Genomic DNA, 24635 nt, shown 5'->3' with positions numbered 1-24635 from the left:
CAGTTTGCAATAAGTGGGTGGGAAGAAGAGACCACTTTGTCCTTCCCATAACCCTGTCCAGATAATCACAAGTCTGCATATGGTAGCTTAAAACCAGCTCAGACAGGGCTCCTATCTATTTCCCCTTTGAGCCTGGATGAAAAAGCACGAGGATGGAGGTCACATAAACTCACTCTGTTCATGCAGTTCAGACCAATTTGCATAATCCAAGTTTTCATTTTAAACAAATTAAGTGCCTGGCACTTTATGGTTGTGAAGAAACCTCCCTGAGGTGTGAGTGAAGTATGGAACCACTGAAAGCAGAGACCACTGCAGGTGGAGCGGGAAATGGCAGCACAGAGGAACGAATGCTTCATAACATAAACAGAAGTGTAAGAGATGGGAAATTTTTCACATTTTATTAAATCAGACTTTTACAGTAGTTGTTGAAAGCAAAAAAACACTGAATTATGTTTAGATAATCGTTCCATAAATAATGTGCATTTTCACAGCAGTCACGAAGTCTGGAATTTATGTGCTAATTACAGACCCCAAATCATCTCTGCACAGATTTGCAATTAAAACTGAAATATTTTCATATACAATGTAAGCCCTGTATTCATAGCAACAGCTAAGAGACATGCTGGTTACAGTTTGCTCTGTAAATCTGAATATTTTATGTTTGAACACAATTGTTTCACTATTGTCCTTACGCTCAGTATTTTAAAAGCCGAAAGAGTTTAGAGCCGAATGCCACATTATGAATAGTTGTTCTTTTCTGAGAAAATATTCTCTATACAGTAGCGCATATAGTACAACCATCTAAGGGAACAAACAATTATTGAAAGACATCGAGAAAGCAAAATTCCTGTGTACAGTTATCTTCTTAATAAATATTGTAAAAACACATACTTTTAAAACCCTGCAGTGACAGCAAAGTGCAGGAAGAATGCAGAATTAGGGAGAACGTTGAATAATTCAGTAGCTTGTTATGTGATTAGATCTGATTGGCCCATGCTAAGATGCTGCCCATAAAAATGATTTCCCATGGTAGCATTGGTAGAGGGGTGGGGGGTTTATGATGTCCATAAAATGGGAGAACAAGGCTTACTGGAACTAATAATATCATGGCTGCGCAGAATGATTGATGATCTTTAAAAAGGCCCAGATTGGTTTCATCTTTCTTCGGATTTTATCACTCACTCTTTCTTAGTCACGTGCAATCACTAAGGCCAAGAGAGGTAACAAGTGTTTGATGTATGATACTTGAGCCACTTTTGTCAGAACTGCATTTATTTTAAACTGCTCTTGTATTTGATACTCCCAACATGTAGATGTTTTTTATGTTTATTTTTTCTCCAGCTGATGAGAACAGGCACTCCTGGGGTTGGGTCAAGAGGTAACCTAAGCTCACTTTAGAGCAGCAGTGCCAAAAATCGCAGTAAAAATTAAACAGATCCTCCTGCTTGCACTGGGACTATTTCCATTACTGATTGAATGGATAAAGAGCTGCACAGGGCTGACATCTTCTTGGGAGAACCTCATATCCTTCATTATTTGCAGTATGCACACACCTTTCAGAATGCTACTTACGCTTCTTGGAATATATTATCTGTTTCAATTCACTCCATCCTTAACAATCTGCAGAGAGCCACAAAAGCTCCTTTCATGTCAGGAGAAATTTCAGATGAATTGGGGGGGGGGGGGGGGGTGAAGAAGCAAAAAAAAAAAGAAAACTTAATTTAACCAATTGGGAAAAAGGGGCATTTCCACATGTTTCTGAAAGCTTTCACATCTCCTCAAATACTACAAATCAAGCCAGATATCTTAATCATTTGTTGGCAACATTCTTATCAGTGCTTTATTCATAAAAAGACTGCAGATGTGTGAACTGAGAAATGTTTAGCAGGGTCCCAGAGGAAAAGGAAGGAGTACTAACAGGTTGATCAAACAGCAATGTATTGGAATCCTGCTTATTTGGAGAACGCTGCCTTGTCCTCATTTGTTCTAGCTGGGAGAACAATAAATTAATCAGTGTGAAGCCAGGACTCTGAGACCCTCCTATGGCACACAGACATCTTCATGTGTGCAGGTGTGACCACAAGGCTGCACGCAAAGCTGTGGCACACCTGGCACATGGACATGCATGTTCCTTCACTCATGATGGTTCTGTCTAGTGCATAGTTTAATGGTTTTCTGTTCTGGCAATTTTAACACTGTCTCAACATTGTTTAACAAAATCAAGAGCAGTTCCTGGCAATTAATTTCTGCAGTCAACAGTATTCTCAAACTGGGCAACTCCCCTTGGAACAGGGAGCCATAACAGCAGTGCCTGTGCAAGTGAAAGAGCAAGACAATTCATTAGACGATTCTGCAGCAGCTAAAAGTGGCGGGGGATGTCAGCCTGTGCTCCTGCGCTTCAATACTAATGAGAGTCATTGCATATTCATAACCCTAAATACAGTCAGCTTCTGATAAAAACTTTTGTCATCGAAGCTTCACAGCAAGAGCAAAGCACTGCGCTCTTCGTGTCGCGGCACTTCCGCCAAGTGAGTGCAAGAGCAAGATTGATTGTTTTGCAACGCAGTCTGACAGGGAACTAAGAGATACTGCCCCAAGGGTCCTGAAACTAAGCTTAGTTTGATTACAAGGCTCCAAGTAATCAAAGAAACAAAAGAGTGGGGGGAGAAGACGGAGGGAAGAATGTTGTTTTGTCTTGTTGGTGGGTCTGGGGTTTGTTTTTTTGTATTATTTTTTAAAGATAAAGGAGGCCCTAAAGATGCAGCTTTCTTTATTGAGTGTTCAGAGTAATTATCTGTTAGGCATTTAAAGCAGTTCATATCAATTTTTATCAGGGAAGAAGAAGAACAGTAGGCGCTAGCAAACTTGTTCCCATGTTGTAGGAACACTGCTGCATGTCTTAATAGATACAAATCTCTAAAACTGTATGAAGTTTCACGTCAATATGAATAGCAAAGATTAGTGAACTCAACCTGTCAGATATTAAAATCAGCTCTGCCAAGCATTGTGCTACCCAGAATTCACTTCCTGCAGGTTTCTTTTCATTTTTGTTGTCAGTTCCTTCTTCTTCTCATCATTGTTGCTATTTTTATTATTGGTTTGGAGAAACTACCCATCTACTTTGCTGGCAGTCAAATCCTGAAGGTGCACAGCTCTGCTACCCTTTGACCTTGCGGTACCTGTCTGCTGGGGCAGCTGTTAGCATCCCCTGGAGTCAAAGAAGAGAAACGTATGTTTCAGCACCCACTTTGAAAAAGCCTTGAGCATTTTCTCACTCATAATGATGTCTTCAGCTGGAATGCCAGCACATTTCCACATCTTTCTGACAGGCAAGCAGACTATAAAATATACATAAAATTAAATAAAACAGGACATTAACACAAAGGTTTCAAAATCTGATTACAGTGCAGGGTTGGATTTTTTTATTTTTTTTTTTTCCAGCAATTATAAAGTCTTGCATATGGAGAGAAAAAGAAAAGGAAAAAATAAAAATAAAAAAAGAAGAAGAACTGCATAGTTGAAGAGAAATCATGAAGCATTAAGGAAGGGAAGGTTTCTATAAACTTCTATAAACTGTTAGATATCTCTGTCATATGTATACAGGCTTTGAAAATAGAGAAATCTTGTAGATATGATTGATTGAGATAACTGATTATCCACAGATATTTTAAGTGTTGAGACATTAAATTGTCAACCGTATCAGTTTGATTGCAGTAAAACATGAAAACATTGACTTTTGTCTAGTTAGAGAAATTTATTTTTCCCAGAATGACAATCCTTAAAGTAGAAACCAGGCAGTCTGCCAGATCTCCATGTCATACATTGAAGTTTGCAAATGTAACCCATATTTTCAAATGTTTTTCAGGGTTCAATGAATGGTGCATAGGTCTTTGGCAAATAGTCTTGTAATAAACAGATTTCCATACACTGCTTCACTTCTCCTTAATCCTGGTGTAGACTAGTATTTATTCATTGAATAAATGAATGGCATAGAAAGCAGTTTGCATTTGAGGTGTATACAGATTCAGAGCTCTTCGCTTATGTAAAACATTTCTCTAAAAGAAACAGTAACCCTCCTTGGACTGAAGCTATAGGAACAAGTTTGATTAATATGTTTTACAAGCCTGAAGTAAATGCTCATCATAACTGTCAGCAAGCTGACAGCTTTCAAAAAAGAGCCTTTGTTCCCGGAATGAGTAATTTGTGTGATCTTCTTTAAGATACCACATTCAAAACCTTAGAGGGAGAAGGTGTTACATTCAAGCGAATTCTACTCAAAATGTGATTGCTGTTAAGCCTGCTTTGTATTCCAGATCCTTGATATGCACACAGTATTTGACAGGATAGCAACTTTTTTTATTATTATTATTTGTTGTTCTTGCTTGTCAGAAAACCTGTGCTTTCTCATTAAGCAGAGGTGTACTCAAGGAGTACCAACACACACAGGAGAGCCACCATTACCAATGCTATGTTTTGCTTCTGTATTCGCCTGGGTTTTGACAAGTACATACCAGACACAGGGCTTACCTTAACAATTACACTTGAATGAATGAAACTGTAAGTGGGACAAAAGACCAGACAGACATCTTACGATATGACAAAACTATACCTTAAGAATGGAAGGGGACAACTGTTCTCTTTTCTCTTGAGTGTGAAACATTTCTCCTAACTCATAAACCTCTGGAACACAGAACTGGGCATTGGCACATTGTGTCTCCAGTGGTAACGAACAAGTACTTCAAGAGCATAACAGCTGCTGAAAAATGCAACTGAGGTTACCCATTAGCGTGGGAAAATATTTCCTTCCTGACCTCTTCAGGCAAAAAGGTTGCTGTTGAGAATCAAGCATTGCATTTAATTACTTTTAGATAGCCAAACTTTGCTCTCAGTTATATAATTTTGAAGCTGGAAAAGAGGATAGTCACATATTTATTTGAGGGTAGCTGCAACAAATAGCAATGAACTCATCCAACCCTTTTTAAAAATTCACTCAAAATATATTTCTGAATAGCAGTGGATTCCACACTTTGATTTCAAGTCAGACAGGGGAATATATTTCTGTCCAGACACATGCCCTTCCCTCTTTTGTCTGTGGATACACACACACATGGGAAAGCAGGTGCCCTTTGTTGTTTTGCTTACCTCCACTTAAATAACTCCTTTTAGAGACTTTGGATGAATCCAAGGTTAGAACAAGCCTTCTCCATGACGTCAAATAGACTCAGACCAAGGTCCACTTAGTTCATAGTCTGGCACATTAGGTAAGATCTGTGTCCAGTGCATCCTTCCCAAACTGATCTGTGTAAAACAGCTGGCCAAGAGGATGTGGTTTTGTATGATGAAATGGTGTAAATGCCTATGCTGCTTACAGACAGAAAAAAATAAAAATAAGAAATAATAATAATAATAAAACTCAATTAGTTTCTTGTTGAGTTCAGTTGTTGCTATCCTTTTAAACATGAGATTCCCCAAATGCAAGATATTTAATTGCTCCACAAGCAGATCCTGCACAGATCTCCCCTAGCACTACTGACAGTCTTGGGAGTCCAGTGCCATAGGACACATCCAGAAATTCAAGCCCAATTGCAGGAGCAGAAGCAGCCCTTTTTGGTACAGAGAGATGTCTGTGTTCTGCATTCTGTGGGATTGTAGCTGGTGATGACAACCTCAGTTCTCCCAACAACTTTCCACATGCCAATTCAGCTCTGCAGCCTGTCAAAATAACTTGTTGCCAATGGCTAACTCTTACCTTCTTTTTCCTGGTCAGCAGTGTGGGTGCGTCCAGAGTAACACAATGGAATCTGTCCATCCTAACCCAGTAGAATTTCAGTTGTCCTTCCTACTAGGTGGACAGGATCAATGGACTGCAAAGAATAAAATAATTAGTTTAGTCAGTAAGAATTCCTTTCTACACAGAAAAGTATTATTTTCTTACATGGTCTCTTTACTTTGCCTTTGTCATATGATTTATCAGAGTCCAGGGCATTTCTTTCCCTGCTCACTTGCACTTGTTATGCCCTAATTCACTTCCTGTTTGCAGAAGCTTCACTGTTTTGGTCATTTCAGGCCACTGTCCTCTGATTCTTGCAAAATTAACTTCTTTAGAAGAATTCATTAGCTTTCTCAGCACCAAAATGAATCATAAATTTCACACCCTTTTTCAAAAGAAATGCAAAACCCTGAAGAAGGTGCCTTTCAGTCTCTAAGAAGAGTGATTTAGCAGGGAGGATGTTAAACATTATGATGTTATATATTACTATTCTTGTTACTATCTTTTAAAAGAATGTGTATATTCCCATCTATACATACTGTACTTAATAATTTTCTAGCTTCAGAATTCTGGAGGAAAATCATTCAATCCTGGTAATTTACTATAACTGAATCCCTCAAATTGTTCTGTCTTTTTTATGCTTTAATCAGCCTGCTAAGGCCACATTTTTATTTCCTTTTAAAAATGTCCTTGAAATACAAACAAGACTACATTAAAAGACTGAAGGAGTTGATTCAACAGAAAGAGGTTAAGTTCTGACTGTTGGTAAGTGCTGATCACGTGCAAATGTGATAAAAAACCTACAAATATTTGAGGGCATTAAATAACAATCATAGGGGGAAAATTATTGAGTTTGCCATTGAAGTATTTATTCTGATGTGTTTATCATATCACAGAAAATGGGCTCAGTATTTCAGCCACTGTGGTGTGTTAACTGGTAGTAATTTTGAATCTTTAATGACAAACATTGTAAGATTATCAACTGAGATAATGGAATGAAAATCTGAAAAGTAAAGTGTAATGCCTGGAAATTTTATTTCAAAGCATAATCTGCTGAATTTTGCTTCAGCATCCCAGATTAATTTGTGGAACCTCTATTAACTAGATAAAGTTCCAGTGAAATATATGTTAAAATAAACAGCTCTCCTCAGACGTGGATATTAAAGTGGTAGAGAATTAAGGAAAGGAAGGAAGAGAGAAGCTCAGTACTCGATTTGACCATCTCCTCACTTTAGTACATGGTAGTGTCTACACATATACCTCTTGTTCTTGTAATTAATTTAATATATGATATCTGTTCTAGAGATCTCTGGCTATTTTTATTTCTTGTGGCTTCTTTGATCTTTCATTCTGAGCTGCTCCTGGCCTGTCAGAGTGTATGCTCTAATCTATTTATGTTACCTGGCAGAGTTTCAACTCTGAAGTTTCTCCAAGTTCTTGAGGTCTCTCCTTAACTTTATACTTTCCTAAACTGAAACTTAAATAAATAAAGCTGGAGCAGGACTGTTTCCAACTGCTGCAGGGAAAACATGAAGACATGGGAATAATGACTGGCTTAGTCTAAACGAACATCCCTCACTTGGTTTAAAAGCAGAAGGTTTAGAAAAAAGGTGGCCCAAATTAAGTAATTGCATTTAAATGTGTTGTAAAGCCATGTAATAGCTTCAGGTGTATTGTAAATTTGTTTCCTGTTCCACTATTTACACTAATATAGCTTGTATTTTATTATTTAGGAAATTGAATCCTTATGCTGTCACTGTTTCCTTTACTTGTCACGACATAATGTGAACTAATTGGTACTGTGAAAGGGTTCATCGCTACTGAAGGACATACTTCTCAATTAAATAGGCATTAGCAAAATGCCACCCTTAAACCAAACCACACTTTGATTAATAGTTCTAAAGAGCTTTCCTTCTCAGCCTCAGTGGTTCTGCAGCCTTGCAGCATCACGTGCAGATTAGGTCTCCCCAGGTTTCCATCACCCAGACCTCTGACCTGACTTGCTGTGGGTAGCACCAAACTCACGAAAGCATCCACACCTGACAGAGGAGCTGGGGTTCTGTTTAATTAACATGGATGAGCAGTTATGGTCATTCTTTTTGAAAGATATATTTGTGAGGAGCTACTCTCTATTCAGAATATTCTGAATTTATAATACTGAAAATGACAGCTTGTTATTATTTGTCAGAGACAATGTATTCTATTTGTTATGCTGCCCATGTTGGTAAGAAAGACTAAGCACATTGCTCTCCCAAAAGCAGAAACATGTTGGTTTTTCCAAGTGCTGCGCTCAAGGTGTAATTTGCAGCATCCCATATAGGTCACGTTTTCTTACCATGCATCTGTGAATGAGGAGTCTGCCTGTTCTTTGAATGTTGTTGTCTTGCACCTTCCAGGGCTGTAAGCCCTATCAACTAAATGGAAGGCACACGAAAGGCAAAGAGATGCTGTGGCCTCCGATATTTCCTTTTCTGACTATACACATTCAAGCTCCAGGCAACCCTGCTCAGCAAAGGTGAAAAAAAGTTGAAAAGGATGTTTTCCACTGTTATAAATAGGTCTCTGACTCCTGGTCTTACCAATGTTTTTTTTCTTTGAAAAGTGTAAATCATCATCATTACACTTGAAAGGTCTAAAGTAAAATGCTTTTTTTAATTTTTTAATTTTGAAAAAAATAAGTCTGTGAATTGAATCCTTTTTATCTTGGATCTTCTGCAAGAAGTTGTGCTAACATCAGAATAAGTATTAAACTTCAGTACTTTCTTACATGTAGCATATTCCATTAATTTTTTACCCCGGAGATTATCAGCATTTACCATTATATTACTGAAAACATAAAGCATCAAGTTCATCCAATGGGACACCCTCCTATAGGCTTTAAAGCACAACTAGGGACATCACAGTTAGGAAGCAAAGCACACTTTATGTTTTTAATTCCACTGCAATATGTCCTCTTTAGGAATAAATCTGAATTAGGAATAATTATTCCCTCCATAACATTTTCTGATTTCCCTATTTCAATTCTGGCACATGCTTTTGTTTAGTTTTTTTGTCAATATTATTATCAACTCTTCCAAATAATAAATAATATCACAGAATAATTTTCAGAATTAAAAATAGTCTGTATGGTTTTCATTTTTACTCTAATATTTTGCTTTTCCAGACTACAGAGCAGAAAATCTTGCTAGCTCTTATAGGAGCCAGAATGCAACCTCAGCTTCCCCTCATCTCTGGTGTAATCTCTGCAGAAATAGCCTCATTGTTCATGGATTAGTACTTCCTTTGCTATGGTTTTGTACCTCAGCCAATACAGTGGCACAGCAAACAGAGATGGCAGGCATTCCAGGTATCACTTGGATCAAGCAGTTAACCACTTGCTAGTAAGTGGGTAGTTTTTATGGCACTTTACATTTGTATTTTTGTAAATATTTATATATGTTGTTTATGTCATATGCTGCATGTGTCCTTGTGTGTGTGAGAGAGATATATAAAGGTTATTTATGGTCTGTGTCAAAAGGTTATGAACAAATTGAATTTATGAAGAGGGATCGCTATTCCCTTGTGATTACGGCAGCAGTTGTTTCTTAAGTGTTTTAAAAAAATTTTAAAAAAAAAACAGACTTGTCCTAGTGCTCACAAGACTCAGTGCTCACAAAAACCAATGGGTATTTAGCTCTTAAGATGAAATCATTTGGCACAAAATCAACCTAGAAATTTGGCAACATACATTACCAAGAGGAAGAAGCTTTCACCTGAAGACGGCAGGTAGCACAACAGCAAGGAAAACATTCAGGAAGGCTGAAGAAACCCCAAAGGGCTACACAGAGGTTGTATTTTGCTGTACATGGTATAGCAAATCATGAAGTGCGGAATGATTCTCACCACTGCCTGAAATCAAGAAGAAAACTACAGAACTTCTTCAAAAAGAAGGAAGCAATTTTCCTTCTATTCATAGAAGTAGGGATGACCAATCTGTCAGTGCATGCCATGAGCAGTGTTTTGACTTACAGGAAAAAATCATCTGGGTAACCGAAGGTTTTTCTCACCCACCTTTTCTGCTGCTGCAAGTTCTCTATGGCTGGATGTGGTGTCCCACGATAGAGGATCTGACACCCACATTTGGAAAGACATTCAGATCAGTGAATGTTGCTCTTCTTGACCCATCTCTGAGTGTTTCTATGGTCCAGGCTGTTGGACAGCCCACAAAGTCACCTGCGGCACAACACATCATCAGTTCCTACAGTGAATAAAACCATCAATACAAGAAATAGAAGGAATCCTTTTTCATTCCCAAATGATTTTCTTTTCACTCCTTCACTATGCCAGAAAAATAACAAACACTTTGGCAGACTATCAAACACTATTTTAATACTTCTGATGTTTATCTGTAAAAAAAAAAAAAAAAAAAAAAATCCAGTGAATTTGTATGTGCATCAAATCTTACTATATTATCTTTCATGACAAGTCAAGTGTGCTTTTCACTTTAAAAGATTTTAGCAAATAAATACCATCCTGTTTCCCCATATTTTTTTCTGCTAGACATCAGCAAGTATTCTGTAGGACACACTAGTGGCTCTTGGTTTATTATTGCAATTTTTTTTAATTTAGATATTTTATAGTGTAGAAGAATATGATCTATTTAGAAATCTTTTGTTGATTATTATATATTTAGAATTTTATCAGTATATTTATAATTGGCACTAAAATTCATGTGCTTTAATTAAATTTTACTATATTTGTTCTTACATAAATTTAAAAAGGAAATAAGTTACAATTATTCTTTGTATTTTGTAATCAAGACACATGCTTTTAACTAGCCTGCAACTTCCATCTATTGCTCAGTAATTATAGACAATGCAGCAGCTCAGAGTATTTACATAAGCTGTTCAGTCACAGAAAACAATCAGAAAAAAATTAATAACAATCTTGAAGTTATTTATTCATTTTAGCTGATACTTACACATATAAACATTCGGGACAATGATTCAAAGGATACATGATAACCTCAAGATTCAGCCCAACCCTAATATATTTTGTCTTTGCTTTTAGAAACCAAATGTTCCCATCATCAATTAATCTGAATATTTGCTTTAATATCATTCTCTTATGATTGAAGTTTGGAGATATTTTCTTGAACTATTTACTAGAACTAGATATTTTAGTGGTTCAATCTCATAATAAGTATTAAATATAACTTGATAATAAAGATTATCTGACTGGTTTTAATAAACTTAATTTGATGAAAAATTATAAGTAGATATTTTTTAATCAGAGCATGAGTTCTTGAAGAGTGGGAATTAAGTCACTGCATATGAAAAAAATTATGTTCAATACACTTTTGCCTGGGCAAGGAGAGAATAGAGATTTGACTATGGCAATTGCAGCATCCAGGGAAAAAAATGATGTCATTTCCTGGTGCTAATATTGGATTAGCCACTATCTAGCACACTACTTCATTCTAAATTGTCTTTATACATATATATGCTCGTATTTATGACCTACCAACATCCAATTTACCCTGTCTATAAAAAATGGTGCAGGAAGTCTGATTCTTTTCCTTTTCTTTTTTTTCTTTTTTTAATTTTAATTTTTATTTTTATTATTATCATTATTATTTTGCAAAGGTTTTGGCAACAGGCTGTCTGTATATGAGCTACCAGATCCACAGATGATCAGACTGGGAGAGGATGGAATTATTTACCTGAAGTTTATGCAATAAGTTATTATTTGAGATATGCGCTAGATCAAAGATCTTACAATGAAGAGTTCCTGAGATAAGAGATTTAGCCAAAAAACCTTCCCATCAGAAGACTCCAAGTATATAGTTTGTAAGAGAAACACTAAATTTACTTGAGGACCTCATATGTCAGTATGCGTTACCCCAGGTCTTTACATGGAGGAATTTTATCAAAGAAAAACATAAATTATTTATTTTCTACACTTATTTAGCATGTGAGAAGCAAGTAAAGGCCTTATCTGGTTAAGCTTTGGTTACTCTAACAAATAAATCCTTGGACTGCAAGTGGATTGCAAACAGATTTTTGCAGTATATTCAATATGCTTTGAAAACCCATTTTTCCTGCTAATATTTTCCACTACAAGTCAGTATATGCCAGTGTTTGTGGTAACTGCTACAAAAATGCAAGCAATAGGCTAATGAGAGACCTTTTACTATATGAAGATTTTGATTAAAGTGCATTGTATACGAGTTTGGTTCCCTATTGTTTCTCCCATTACACAGCCACTGCAACACGGGCTCAGAATTACTAAAGCTGAACTTTGGTAATTTTTATGTCAACACAGTTATAAATGAATAATGACTGTGTCAACATGGACAGCTTATCCTACCCTCAAACCCCAAACTGCTTACAGCCCCACCCAGACATCTCACAGAACTCTAAAATGTGAAACTGATGCTCATGTTCCAGCCCTGAGGGAGCATTGGCTGGTTCTCAAGACCCAGGCCCTCCCACTCTGCTTGGTATCCATCAGAAACTGCCAGGACCTGAGTCCAACTAAAGCAAGCTGATTGCTACTGCTGAGAAATGGTTTATTACCATTTCTTCCAAACAAATGGTTAAACTGCTGGCATTGCCCACCACTGGCTCAGCAGTGAATGGAGCAGCTCTTTTTTTCACAAAAGTTATGCTCATGTTCTATAACATTGCTGCAGATTCATTTTTCTCCCAAAGGACTGCAATTTTAATACCTCACATTGCATTTATGTAGAAAAATTTATATATATATATATATATACATATGCATATATACGTGTGTGTCTGTGTTATTTCTATTACTAAAAAATTGGGAAATCATATATACTTATATATTTATGTATGCATGGATGACTATATATGAACTCTCCTGCTTCTGAAGTACTATCAGAAAGGCTTGTCATCATTTGCTATGGAGATAGGTGAGAGCTTATTAAGTAGCTTATTAAGAACTGGAATATACCTGCCATCTGGACAGGCGTATTATACACTGCAGATGTAAGGTTTGGACACAGATTTCTTGTGTACTACACCAGAACTCAAGTTCAGTCACATAAAAACATGTCACATAGTTCTGACAAGCATTTTACACACGTTTTGCACTAGTATAAATGATTGCATAAGATCCAGAGTGATTGAGAATTAGATCCACTGAGATTAACAAAAACCCAGAATGGGGGAAGGGTGGGGGGGAGGGGGGAGTGAAATGTAATTTACAGGGCCCTGAGATATGCAAATCTTTTATATCTTAGAATGTTTCAGAATTTATCAGTGTAAAATAAAAGAGCTCCAGTGCAGCCAACAGGAAAGTATGCAGTACAAATAAAAACATATGAAGACATTTAGAAACAAGCAATAACTTGACTTCTACAAACCCCCAAACACACACTCTCCTGTTTTTCCAGCAGCTTGTGAGGGAAGGGTGGTTCTGGGTTTCCTCTCCAGATGGAGAGCTCAGTAGCGTATTCCCATTCCAACACTTCTTCCAAAACTGCCACGTTATCCTGCTTTCTCCAACACCTGCTACAAAATATTTCACACTTGCTCTGTTTCATTTGAAGCATGGGAGGAAAAGGACACCAGTACTGCTGAAGGTTTTGTCCAACACTGCAACTGACATTTCCAGAGCAAGCAACTCCCACTGCCGCTTCATTGGCTGCAGAAAGGTCCTTATTTCATGGACACCATCCAGGGAACAGCAACACCAATACAGGTGCTGACATCTCAGGCTCAGTGAAAATGGATGGTCTCATGGGGTTCCCCTGGCCAGTCTCTCTTTCATTATTTTCTTTCATTATATGTGATCTCCTGAAGATGGAGTGCTGCTGCAAGCACGCAGCAGTAGCCTATGGCAATGGGTGAAGAGGAAGCTATTCCAAGCCTCATGCAAGGAAATGCATTAAAAATGTAAACCATACTAGCTGTCACATATTTGTGTGTTCAGGTGGCTTATTGGGATGTAGCCTATTGTGACACAACAAAATCTATTGCATACATCTGTGGTTGTTTAACACCATACAGCTTGCATTAAATATTGCATTGGCCAAGATTCTCCTGTCCTCACAGATTCATCTTGGTATACACAGTGCACAGAACCTACTCTAGGTCCTTCCTTGTTATACTTCACATCAAGAGAACAACTGTCTGGAAGCTGTTGTATCCCTCTTCAAGTAACAAGGTCTCCAGAGCCCATTAACAGTTTTGGAATTATGTCTGCTTTTGTGGGGTCCAATCCACATGTCTTGAAAGAGTTTACATTTAGAACATCACAAGACAGAAAAGAATGAGATGTTATGGATCAGCTGAATATTCCGGCTGAGACTGTCCTCCATGGAGTCACCTCAACCATGTGCTCCACAAGAGCAGTGTCAAGGGGTTTTAGGTGTCCCAGAACCATTAGTACAAGTATGAATTACAGAAACTTGGTTTGGGTATTCTACCAAGAGAACAGAGTCCCAGCTGCACCATGTGGGGTCTATTTGAAACCATGTAGACCATATTGGTCCTGCATGCCATCACCTTTTGGCAGCCCCTTATCTGTCTTTCCCAGGGTGACTCCTTAAAAATGGACACTGAATTACAGTACCACAACAGAGCTGCTCCAAAGGTCAAGGATAAAGAAACAGTGTTGTGCATGATATGGGAATGGTTAATAACAGACTAAATGAAATAAAACAAGTTGGCCTCTTTTACCCTCCAAAACTGAGACAATTGTTGGCAGTAGATTCACCATACTGAGGCACAAATTTCCCAGAGGAGCCCAAGGGCTGTAATCCTGCCTGCTATTAGTGCTGACCTGTACAATGACCTGTCACGTAAAACAGAGCAGCCACACAGCTGCCTGGTGCTCCCCATTTAGATGAGCGCTATGTCCATCCCAATGGCCATTATTTACACATGTCAGAGATAAGGAGTGGATGCACCACAACTACAGATTAACCCTCTGCATCCTAAAGTGATGATCAGCCACTGCTCAGGAGTTAAAAGACAGTGAGGTGGACATGGGAGATATTTAGGATGTTTGAGATAAGTTCTTTAATAAAATGTACCAATTTGGAGATATTAAACAGTCCACTTTTTTCTGAAAGGTGGTTGTTTCCATATTAGCTACATCTGGACATTGAGCAAACCTTTATCTCACCAGTAAGAAACATGAGTAGCATTGCATTTTCTACTCACTGTCATATGAAGCGATACAAAAATCATAAATGAATATAGCTTTTTACAGTGGACATTAGATTTTTCAGTACTCACACCAACCCACAGAAATTATATTTGGACAGTATAAAAATTTCAAACAATGGTAATGGAAGAGGAAAAAAAAAAGAAAAAAGAAAAAAAAAACAGTTTTTCTCTTTTTTTCTAACTTGGAGTTAACTTAATGATATGCGACATTGCTATCAGTGCAGAGCAATAAAAATGAAATGGTACCCAATGTGCATAGACACTATGGAAATTTCAAATAACAACAGCAACAACAAAAATTATACTTTCCCTTTCCCTTCCCATGCCCTCTGCATTAACATAAGGATATGTGACTTTGCTATCCATGCACTGCAATAAAAATGAAATTGGTGGCCAATGTGCCCAGACAGTCTTCAAATAAAACAAAAATAAAATTATGTTCCTTTGCATCATGTAAAGGATACATGACGTGAGGCACAAATTTCACTTTGCTACCACATCTGAAATAATATGCCAGCGGAGAGCATATATTTCTTTCTCATCATGAGAGAGGGGAAAAAAAAAAAAAAAAAAAAAAAAGAAAGTATTTGAAACAATTTCTTTTAATTTCTTAACATTGTATAAACACTAAAAAAAAAATGTGTTTTACAACAGTTTCTTATATTAGACTCATCTTGTGTTTATATGTTTCCTAAATGAACGCTTTTTTGGTAACATGTTTGTGTCTAACGTTACTCGTATAAATAAAAATATATTGTCATTTTATGGAATACTAGGCAAACAGACATCTGCACGCAACATTTCCCTCATTAGATGTTTTCATGTTAGCATATTTTTATGACTGTGCTGCAAAATACAATGTGCTGGTTTGAAACCTTCTTAAATATAACTTATGTATGTTAACAACACACATGCTTTAGTTATGCTCAGAGAACTGCTTAATAGAGGAGTAGTTAAGGCTGGTGTAGCATGAGGCGCTGTGACCCAAAGGAATATGCCTGCAGCTCTGCATGAGCAGTTTTGGGGACCATCATATAAAAAGGAAATAAAACAGTTAAAAAGCATCCAAAGGAGGGCTACAAAGATGGGGAAGGGTGTTCAAGGCAAGCTGTGTGAGGAGCGGCTGAGCCCCATGGGTGTGCTCAGCGCAGTGCACAGGAGCTGACTGAAGCCCTCATGGAGGCTGCAGCTCCTCACAGGGAGCGGAGGGCAGCGCTAAGCTCTGCTCTGTGTGACAGCAACAAGGCCCGAGGGAAAGGCATGGGGCTGTGCCAGGGGAGGGGCAGTGGGGAACAGCGAAAGGGTCTGCTCCAGAGGGCGGTGGGCATGGAACAGGCTGCACAGGGCTGCGGGCATGGCCCTGTGCTGCTGGAGTTACAGGAGCAACTGGACACTGTTTTCAGACATAGGGTTTGGGTGGTACTGCATGGAGCCAGCTGTTGGACTCCATGATCCTTATGGGTCCCTTCCATCTCAGGATTGTAGGGGGTTCCATCACCACTTACAAACACACACACAGCCATGGATAGAAACTCTCCATGAAAAGGAGCAAGGGTGTGCAGGTTGAGCCACTGGCAGAAGCAGGTGAAGGAGATGAGGTGAACATCTGAACTTATCTGCTGTTTCCAATTACATCAGAATACATACAACCCAGAAACCAGGGGGATAGATGGGACAATAATCCAGCTACAGGAAAATATAAGTACTCCACTTGAACACTGTCTCATTGCACTACCAAATTGTCAGGCACTGCTGAGTGTCAGGCATCCCAGCCAAGCTGCCACTACAAGAAACTAGTGAGGAAATGACTCCCACACCAGTCAGCCTGCACAAGAGGACTGCACAGTGCTGAGCGCATTTCAAGTGCTGTCTCAGCTGTGATTGTAAAAATGGAATGAATCCTCCAAACCATTTGTGCTTTCAGCTGGGTTTGATCAAATTGTACACCCTCCATGCCCAGGCTCTGAAAGATGAATATATAATTGAGAAATTCTCCCTTCTAAAATATTTCTTAAATCCAGCGACAAAAGAGTTTAATCAGAAAGTTACTCCCTTTTCAGGGATAGTTCTGCCATAGCTGTTTGGATAAAATGACTGGAAATCAGAGATACAGTCATTTAAATAATCTGTTAAAAAGCTATTACATTTCCCTAATGCTAGTCATTCTCAAATGGCTCTTGGTTTGATTCATGAACAATACATGAACACTACATGATTCACATGAGCAATTTTTATGAAGTACTTATCCCAAAAGGAATGTCAGACTGGGTGAAATCCATTGTATATTGCAGCATTTTCATACATTTTTTAAAATAACACACGTTAAGGTTCAGCTTCTCACAAACCAAAGTTGGTGCATAAGTTGGGCCTGCTGCAGAAGATCAAGGAGCCAAAAGAGGCTGAAAGATATTGTATAGATAATTGTAAAGATATTGCTGCAGTTCAAGTGCTTTTTAAGTTCTGTAATGACTTTTTGCTATCAGAAACCGTCAGATTGAATTGAAGTCAAAGCTTACTACTTAATCATGAGATCTGTAAGCATGTAAATATTAGTGCTGCTGCCATGCAAAGGATCACATTGCCTTAGTATTGGTTAAGAAAAATAAGCCTTCCTTTGCTATAAAGATAGGGTTTGAAGCAGGGACTGAGCTGCTGCTGGTATGTCTGCAGGCAATTGGCAAGTTCTGCTTTCAGTGACAGCAACTAAATGGGCATAGGGCTGTAGTGAGCTGGTGACCCTCTGTGCAGCTATTCCTCAGTTCTCCCAGCTATAAGATATGAATTAGGCAAATTGTTACTGATCAGACCAGGATACTGCAAGGACTAAAAAATTCCCAGTAATCTAACAGAGAATTTCCTATAGTTAAACGCATTTCTGCATAACACAGAAAACAGGAGTACAAAGGCATTCCCCTCATGTTATCTAACCCATATGGTAAATGTACCATTCTTTCCTATGCACAGTTTGTGTTGGGATGATGTTAAAAGAAGGCTCTTATTAACTGCCATTCTGAAACAAACAATATATTGCCAGTTGAGTAATATAATCAAAATCCAGTGCATTGTTTCTGCTATGTTAGAAAAGAAGTTGGATTATGCAATTCAGTGCTGAAGTGACTTAGATCTGCTTAAAGAACTCTAAAATATGGTAAGTATATAAACTGATAAGCAGAGATTTAATATGGGCCACAATAGGATTAATGAATAAATAGAGGAGTTTAATGTTACCTATTTACAATCACATTTAAAAGTAGCACTATATCTGTTAGTTTATATTCAAGGAACGCTTCATGTGGGATGATATGCAGTGAAGTGACATAGGTATAGGATCTCCTGCTTGACCTAAAAAACTCCCAGGACAAAATTGTTTCAGTTTAGCCATTCATCATGTTCAAGTTCACCTGCATTTCAAGAGTTTGTGAAAACCATAACACATTCTAGCATACAGCACCCCAACAACTGCGCTGCCAAACACAAACCAAAGAGTTCCTGTGGGAGGAAAAAAATGTTATGGTTAGGATCTTAGACAAAGTATAATCCTAGGACAGTAAATTTTAATGCATCCCATTTGTACTCCATTTAGGGAAATTATGATTCTTTTATTGTTTTAAGTTACTTGGGCCTATAATCAGGTCCCTAATATGTTCAACAAAGCATCAGGATACATAAAATATCTTACCAGATAATCCTCTTTGGAATCCGCAGTTGAGTTATTAAGTATTCCTTTCACTAATCTCTGTAATCCTCTGTTGATATAGGTCAGTAAAACAGTGGCTAAATCCCAAATGATAAAACTAAGACTAGATTTTGCAATCATTCCCTTCATATTTTGGCTATATTTCTCCCAGCTGTTGTTAGTGGCATTACCAGCATTACAGGTGTCATATTTGGCACCACCCAGAAACCATGGGGAAGGGTTATGCACACTGTTGTTGGCCATGAACTGAAAGTCATAAGAAAACTCAGATATATTCAGAAAATGCATTTGGAAGGCAAGACCAGGGTTATATGCCATTTGATAACTGGGATGACATTAACTCACTAGTGTTCACAGCCACTGGATTAGCAATCAGTGTTAAATCTTCACACAAAATGAAAGTTAACAACGCTAGTTTTATATTGTCCCCTCCCAGAAAAATAAAATAAAATAAAATAAAATAAAATAAAATAAAATAAAATAAAATAAAATAAAATAAAATAAAAAAAAAAATTGTTCAGTCTGTTTTCTCCTTTTGATTACAGTTCATTTAAGGGAAGAACGTTACTACATGCTTTGAAAATGTTTTATGTGTCTTTGGCTGATAGAACACACAAAACGTTTGAATAGGCCCATTTATTTGAGCAGACGTATTAAATAATACTTTAAATGTGAACATGCGTGTCATAAATTTTGCAGTCTCTTTAAAGTAGGATAAATCTGTGTATTTAAAATAGTCTTTCTTCAAAGCCTTTTTTTTTTTTTTCCCAAAGAGTCATAAAGGAAACTCTGATTTGTGCTGCATGAACAATGCCAGCATCATCATTTTAATGTTATCCATATGGGCTTCTAATAATAGATAAGAGACTACATTTGTATTGTATGTCTTAGAGACATTTAAAATCTTGATAAGGAAAGGCTGATTTCATTGGCCCCACAGTTAAAGGAAAGCAGACCCTAATTAAAAGAATTCTGTTCTGAATTAACTAGTTTGACATGTGCTAATTGACAGTTCCTGTGAAATGGTTCTAATTAAAGTCAATATGTCTTTTTCAATTAAAAGGAAATTAAGAATATACTAATATACATTAACAACTTAATCTGCCTTCAATATCCCATACATCAGCTGCTTTTTTTCTAATGTTATTGGAGAACCATCTGACATGCATCTTCTACTGTTTGGTTATGGTATCTCATTATTACTCAACAAGAATGCAGGCACTGGTGGATATCCCCTAGAGCAAGAGTATAACCTGCTTTTTACCTAATGTGTTCAGTTCCTCATGTTCTGTCTGATAAAAAGCAAACCCACCTTTCTACAAAGAATAAAACTGGCTTCTCTGTTGAAAGCAGATTTCTTTGTGAATTGAATACATTGGTAAGTATTGACAATTAGTCAGAGAATTCAAACTTTTGACAGAAGCCCTAAAAATAATAGTGTATTTTCTTTCATGATGTGGTCCAAATAAAGGCAGGATTTTGACTTTTGAGAGCCATCATGTTGTGTTTCTGAAGTGAACACAGGACAGATTCCTCTGGTGAGAATGCTCTTAATTGTATATACAAGAAGAGAATAGAAAACATTCCTGCTTGGTAGAGCAGTGCTGAAAACCATCCCATTGTTATTGCTTGAAATGTGACACAGCTGTTTATAGCCACAAAATTGAGTATTCAAATGTGCAGTAAACTTTTTGCTACCAGTCCCATGGCCTTAGTGCTACTGACTTTGCTAACTAAAAAAGCTCTTTTAAAAATAACAGGGCCCGTGCTGATAAGATCACTGTCTTGAACATATAAGGAAGCATGCAGAAGACTAACCCTTTGCTATTGATTTTTCAAATATATTATTTTCTTGTTTGGGAAATAATCATGAAAAATATGATCAGTGCATTATGAGAGTAGAGTCACCAGGGAAACAAGTAGAGTAATTGCCTTAAGAGGTAATTAGCTGCTTTTTTAAAATCCTTATCATATAGGATGTTAAGAGCACAATCTCACTTTTATTATATATTTTTTATGTCATGGGACACTACTTCAACTCTGAATGTTCACCCTAGTGAATTTATCATAGAGAATGTATTTTTGGGCCAGTTTTTACCAAATCTTTGTTTGACTCCAGATTATCTTCTTTCTTTTTTTTCAAGCAGCTCTTTTAAATCTGAGCAAAAACATATAAAAGTGAATATTAAAATTCTGTAAATAATAATTTACTTGTGATGTTAGGAAGTAAATAAAGTAATGAAGTATATATCTTTGTAGGCAAAGATGTGAAAACAGAGGGTCGTTGCTAGTGTGGCTTAACTTCAGAAACCACAGAAAGTGCTCTGGAAAAACTGGGAGTTGAGATGCATTGTTTTTTTTTTATTATTCTTGTTTGAGTATGTAGGCTTTCCTGATATTTGTTGTAGTTTATGATCATTTTAAGAAGGAACCAATATCCAGAATTATTCTTGTGACTGACTAAAATGACCATGTTACAAGTTACTGTTTGGTTCTGAATGAATGCAGCCAGATTTTTGGAACCATGTGGCCGGATTTCACATAGACAGCTACTCACTTTTTGCAAAAGGAAACACCAACAAGAGGTGTACATCCTTGTCACAGAACATCTCAAATACAGATTAAAAAAAATCTGTAACAAAAAAGTTAACAACAGCTTGCTTGGTTGCCCTTCTTGATACCATAAAGAATGTGTACTCAAAGTATGGGACCTAGCAAAATGCTTAGGCCAAGTGCCTTGATTCACAGGCTGCATGGAGGTATTTGCCAGACTGTGGTTACAGCTTCAGTAAGTTCCCTCTCAGTTCCCTTCTCTTGTGTTGCTATGGGTCCCTGCAGTTCTAATGGAAGACTTTCAGGGAAGCAAGCGAAATCTCCTAATGTGAAGCAAGGAAAGGCAGTTGACATGTAGAACAATTAGGTGCTATGGCCAAGTTTCTAAAGACATCACTGTCCTAAGGAAAATATGTGTTTACAGCAGAAACTAAAATATCACCTCAAATTTCTCTTATTTTAAATGCAGAAAACTTCCAAAAGAAAGTGAACTAGACTCCTTGATGTGATGTCTTTGTGACTGCTGTAATCTTCTGGTATCTCGTGGTCTGTGTCAGGGGCAGTATTTTCAAAGAGTATTTACATGTCCTTTTAGGAGCATATTTGACTCACAGATGCCACTCTTTTCTCAGCATCAGATTTTTAGCCATTATCTCAGTATGGTGCGGATACAGATGCATCACTGAAGTAAGATGTTAAACATTTCTCTAAATTAGTAAACAAACAAATCTCTGGGAGACAGTAGAAATTCTGACTACTTGTATTCATTAAAATTCCATGGTTCTTTGCACAGGAGGAATGCTAATCCTGGAGTCTAAACTGAGACTCAATCCTGCAGTTCCTTAAGACCTGCTTAAAATAGAGTAAGACTACTTGCAAGGTTCAGCTTAAGGTCCAAGGTGACTGCAGTTCACCAGTATTCTTCCCCTCCAAAATGCAGCTTGTTTTTCTACTTACTGTGTTATTCTTTCTTCTCTTCCTTGCTTGCACTGTTGCTTTTCTGCAAGCTGCTAAGAGCTTGCCATATTTCTTCTGTATTTCATGCACAAATTAGAGGATTGAAGACAATGGTATGTGAAACATTCAGAAAATGATTTTCCTCCTACTCCCCTTTCTAAGATTGTTTCAGTAATTCAGATCTTTAGTCTGAAAGAGGATGGGGCATAATTAGCAAAACTATTGCTTTGATTCTGAAAACACTTGTGAATGGGGTGCACTTGTCTCATAAAAGTAATCATATTAATTTCATGAAAATCATATGAAAGCAGTACATTTCCAGAACATGTAGGAATCTTCACTTAATGTAAACACACTGAGGTTAGTACTAGTAGCTCAGAAGCAAAGCTTACTCATGCAGCTTACTCAAAAGCCAAGAGGCCAAGTGGAAGAATCACTCCTTACCTGGATAAGTCCTGCTTTTGATAAATAATTTACTACCAAAAAAGCAATATCAACACTCTAAAGAGAGAGTATACAAATATCTACATGAATCATTGTAGTTAATGTGTAAGTTACTTTCTTACAGATGAAGGTCTAAATGAAGGTCTGCAGCATCTCACAGCCCTGACAGTCAAAAACCCAGTAAAATCCCCCCAAAAAAGGAATACTCTTCCTATGAACCTTCCAGACTGCAGCTATCTATGTCTTTGTATAAATAATTAGTGAGGCAGTCTTTCTGTTTATACCAAACCTCACTAGATAGAGCTGTTTGTGTGGAGAAGAAACTGCTGTGTTCTCAATGCAAGCCAAGCACATCCTATAAATTCTAGACTCAAGGAAAAAATTTATCTTGGCAAGAAGACTGCTCAAGAAATCAGCATGTGGGACACAGGATGATGTGGTCCATGTACAAGCCTCTGGTTAGCAAGTTTTTTTCTCCTCAAGCATCTGTCCTTCTTACTGCTCTCCCTTCTTTTCCCTTCCTCAGCACTTACTGTTACATAGTCACATTTTCCCTGCCATGAATGCTGCGTGAGTTATACATCCTCTTAATACATACATTATAGACTATGTTTGTTTTTGCTGTTAGAACAAATAAACATATTTTCAACATGTATTTGCTCATGAGCTGAAAAACAAAGTCATGTGGTGTGTTTTTAATATCTTGTTGGCTTCTCTGTTGAGAAGGTTTGCCCCAGGACACTTTCATTTACATACCATGCCCCACATCTTTTTGATTATTGTTAATTGAATATTCAAATTTAAGTATTCCTGATACTTACCCTTATTTGTTCAGCACACACTTTCATACACAGTGGCATTATTTTGGCTGTCATTATGATCATGCAAATAATTATTTGCATTAAAGTCATCCCTTTCATCACCAGAGAAAAAGACTTAAAATCAATAACATCTGCCTTTTCTCTATTATGAATGACTATTAGTAATAGAGTACAGAGGTACAGAAAATAAACGTGGCTACATGCTTACATGTCAATTTCAATTTTAAAAACCTACAAATATTCAATTTTTTCTGACCATTGCTTTCATATTTTTACATTTGAGGTAAGCCTTGTGATCAAGACACCATCAAAGGAGGCCAGTTCTGGCATCTGAGAAGATTAATTTGTGCTGCGTATTTCAGACACCACTCATCCTACCTTGGAAGTCAATAGGACACTTTCAATGGACTTCAAGGTGTGTTGGTTCAGCACCTACCCTCCGGTTAAAGCAGGTCCTCATGCAACACAAGAGTAATTGGATCCAGCCTCTAAGCACCAGTACTTCCAAATCCCAGTGTCTAAAGCTAGAAATCTCAGTTCTCCAGCAAAGTGCAGCTGTTCTTTGAGGATGCACCTGTCTCTGTGCAGACTAAACAGCATTCACAGAAGCACACTTTTTCTGAATACAAGCGCCTAACTCAGAATTTGGATGACAGTGCATAAAGAAATAGATTTAGAAACTTCAGTGTAAGTAAAGCTAAGTTAAAAGAAAGCAAGTGTACAAGAACCCAAAGGAAGGGCTGAGTGTTCTGAAAGGATTAGGGTTTATCTTTTTTTTTTCCCTTTGGTAAGTATTGCCATTCTGCTGGTGTGGTTCTTGTCAAATTTACTAAAGACTATTCATTCTCTGACATTTGTGGGAAGTTAATCTCTCTTCTTCATGATGTGGAAATGCTGTAAGAATATAATTCTTAACTTGTGACTCCACATCTCTGAAGATAAAAATTAAAATAAACTCAGAGATATCAGATTAAATGTTGTGTTGGAGCTCTGTCATGCCCTTGATCATGTAGCTGACTTAACCATCATGGCCTTGATCCAGGAAAAGAACTCCCATGCCAAAAAAGAAGCCCACTAACACACCTAGGTGTGTTTTCACCTATGCACAAGTTGCAAAGCTGGAGCCCTGTAGCAAAGCAAACACAAGGCCAGATGATTGTCTCATGTATAGCCTCTTATCCAGGCTGGTTTAAACCCGCAGGGCTGTTTAGTAA

The 24635-nt window shown here is 37.5% G+C and overlaps 1 long non-coding RNA gene across 5 annotated transcripts in view; it reads right to left on the bottom strand.

The window, feature by feature from the left end:
- Window positions 1–384: 384 nt before the first annotated feature.
- LOC107306485 (uncharacterized) overlaps window positions 385–24635 on the bottom strand; it is a 63055-nt gene continuing 38804 nt past the window's right edge. For 2 of the 5 annotated variants that reach the window (XR_014939567.1, XR_001552134.3), the window contains exons 5-7: window positions 9821–9982; window positions 5750–5864; window positions 3400–5361 (exon numbers count right to left, since the gene is read on the bottom strand). This is a non-coding gene — a long non-coding RNA (uncharacterized LOC107306485). Of the gene's footprint in view, window positions 3339–3399; window positions 5362–5749; window positions 5865–9820; window positions 9983–24635 lie in introns of those variants that run through there. The other 3 variants (XR_001552133.3, XR_001552135.3, XR_014939568.1) reach the window with 3 other exon arrangements.

Source organism: Coturnix japonica, chromosome Z, assembly GCF_054131305.1.
Source record: "Coturnix japonica strain WE chromosome Z, WE-NBRP24, whole genome shotgun sequence".
Lineage (NCBI taxonomy): Eukaryota > Metazoa > Chordata > Aves > Galliformes > Phasianidae > Coturnix > Coturnix japonica.
Note: the sequence above shows the minus strand (reverse complement) of the source record. Positions and strands in the feature narration are given on the sequence as shown.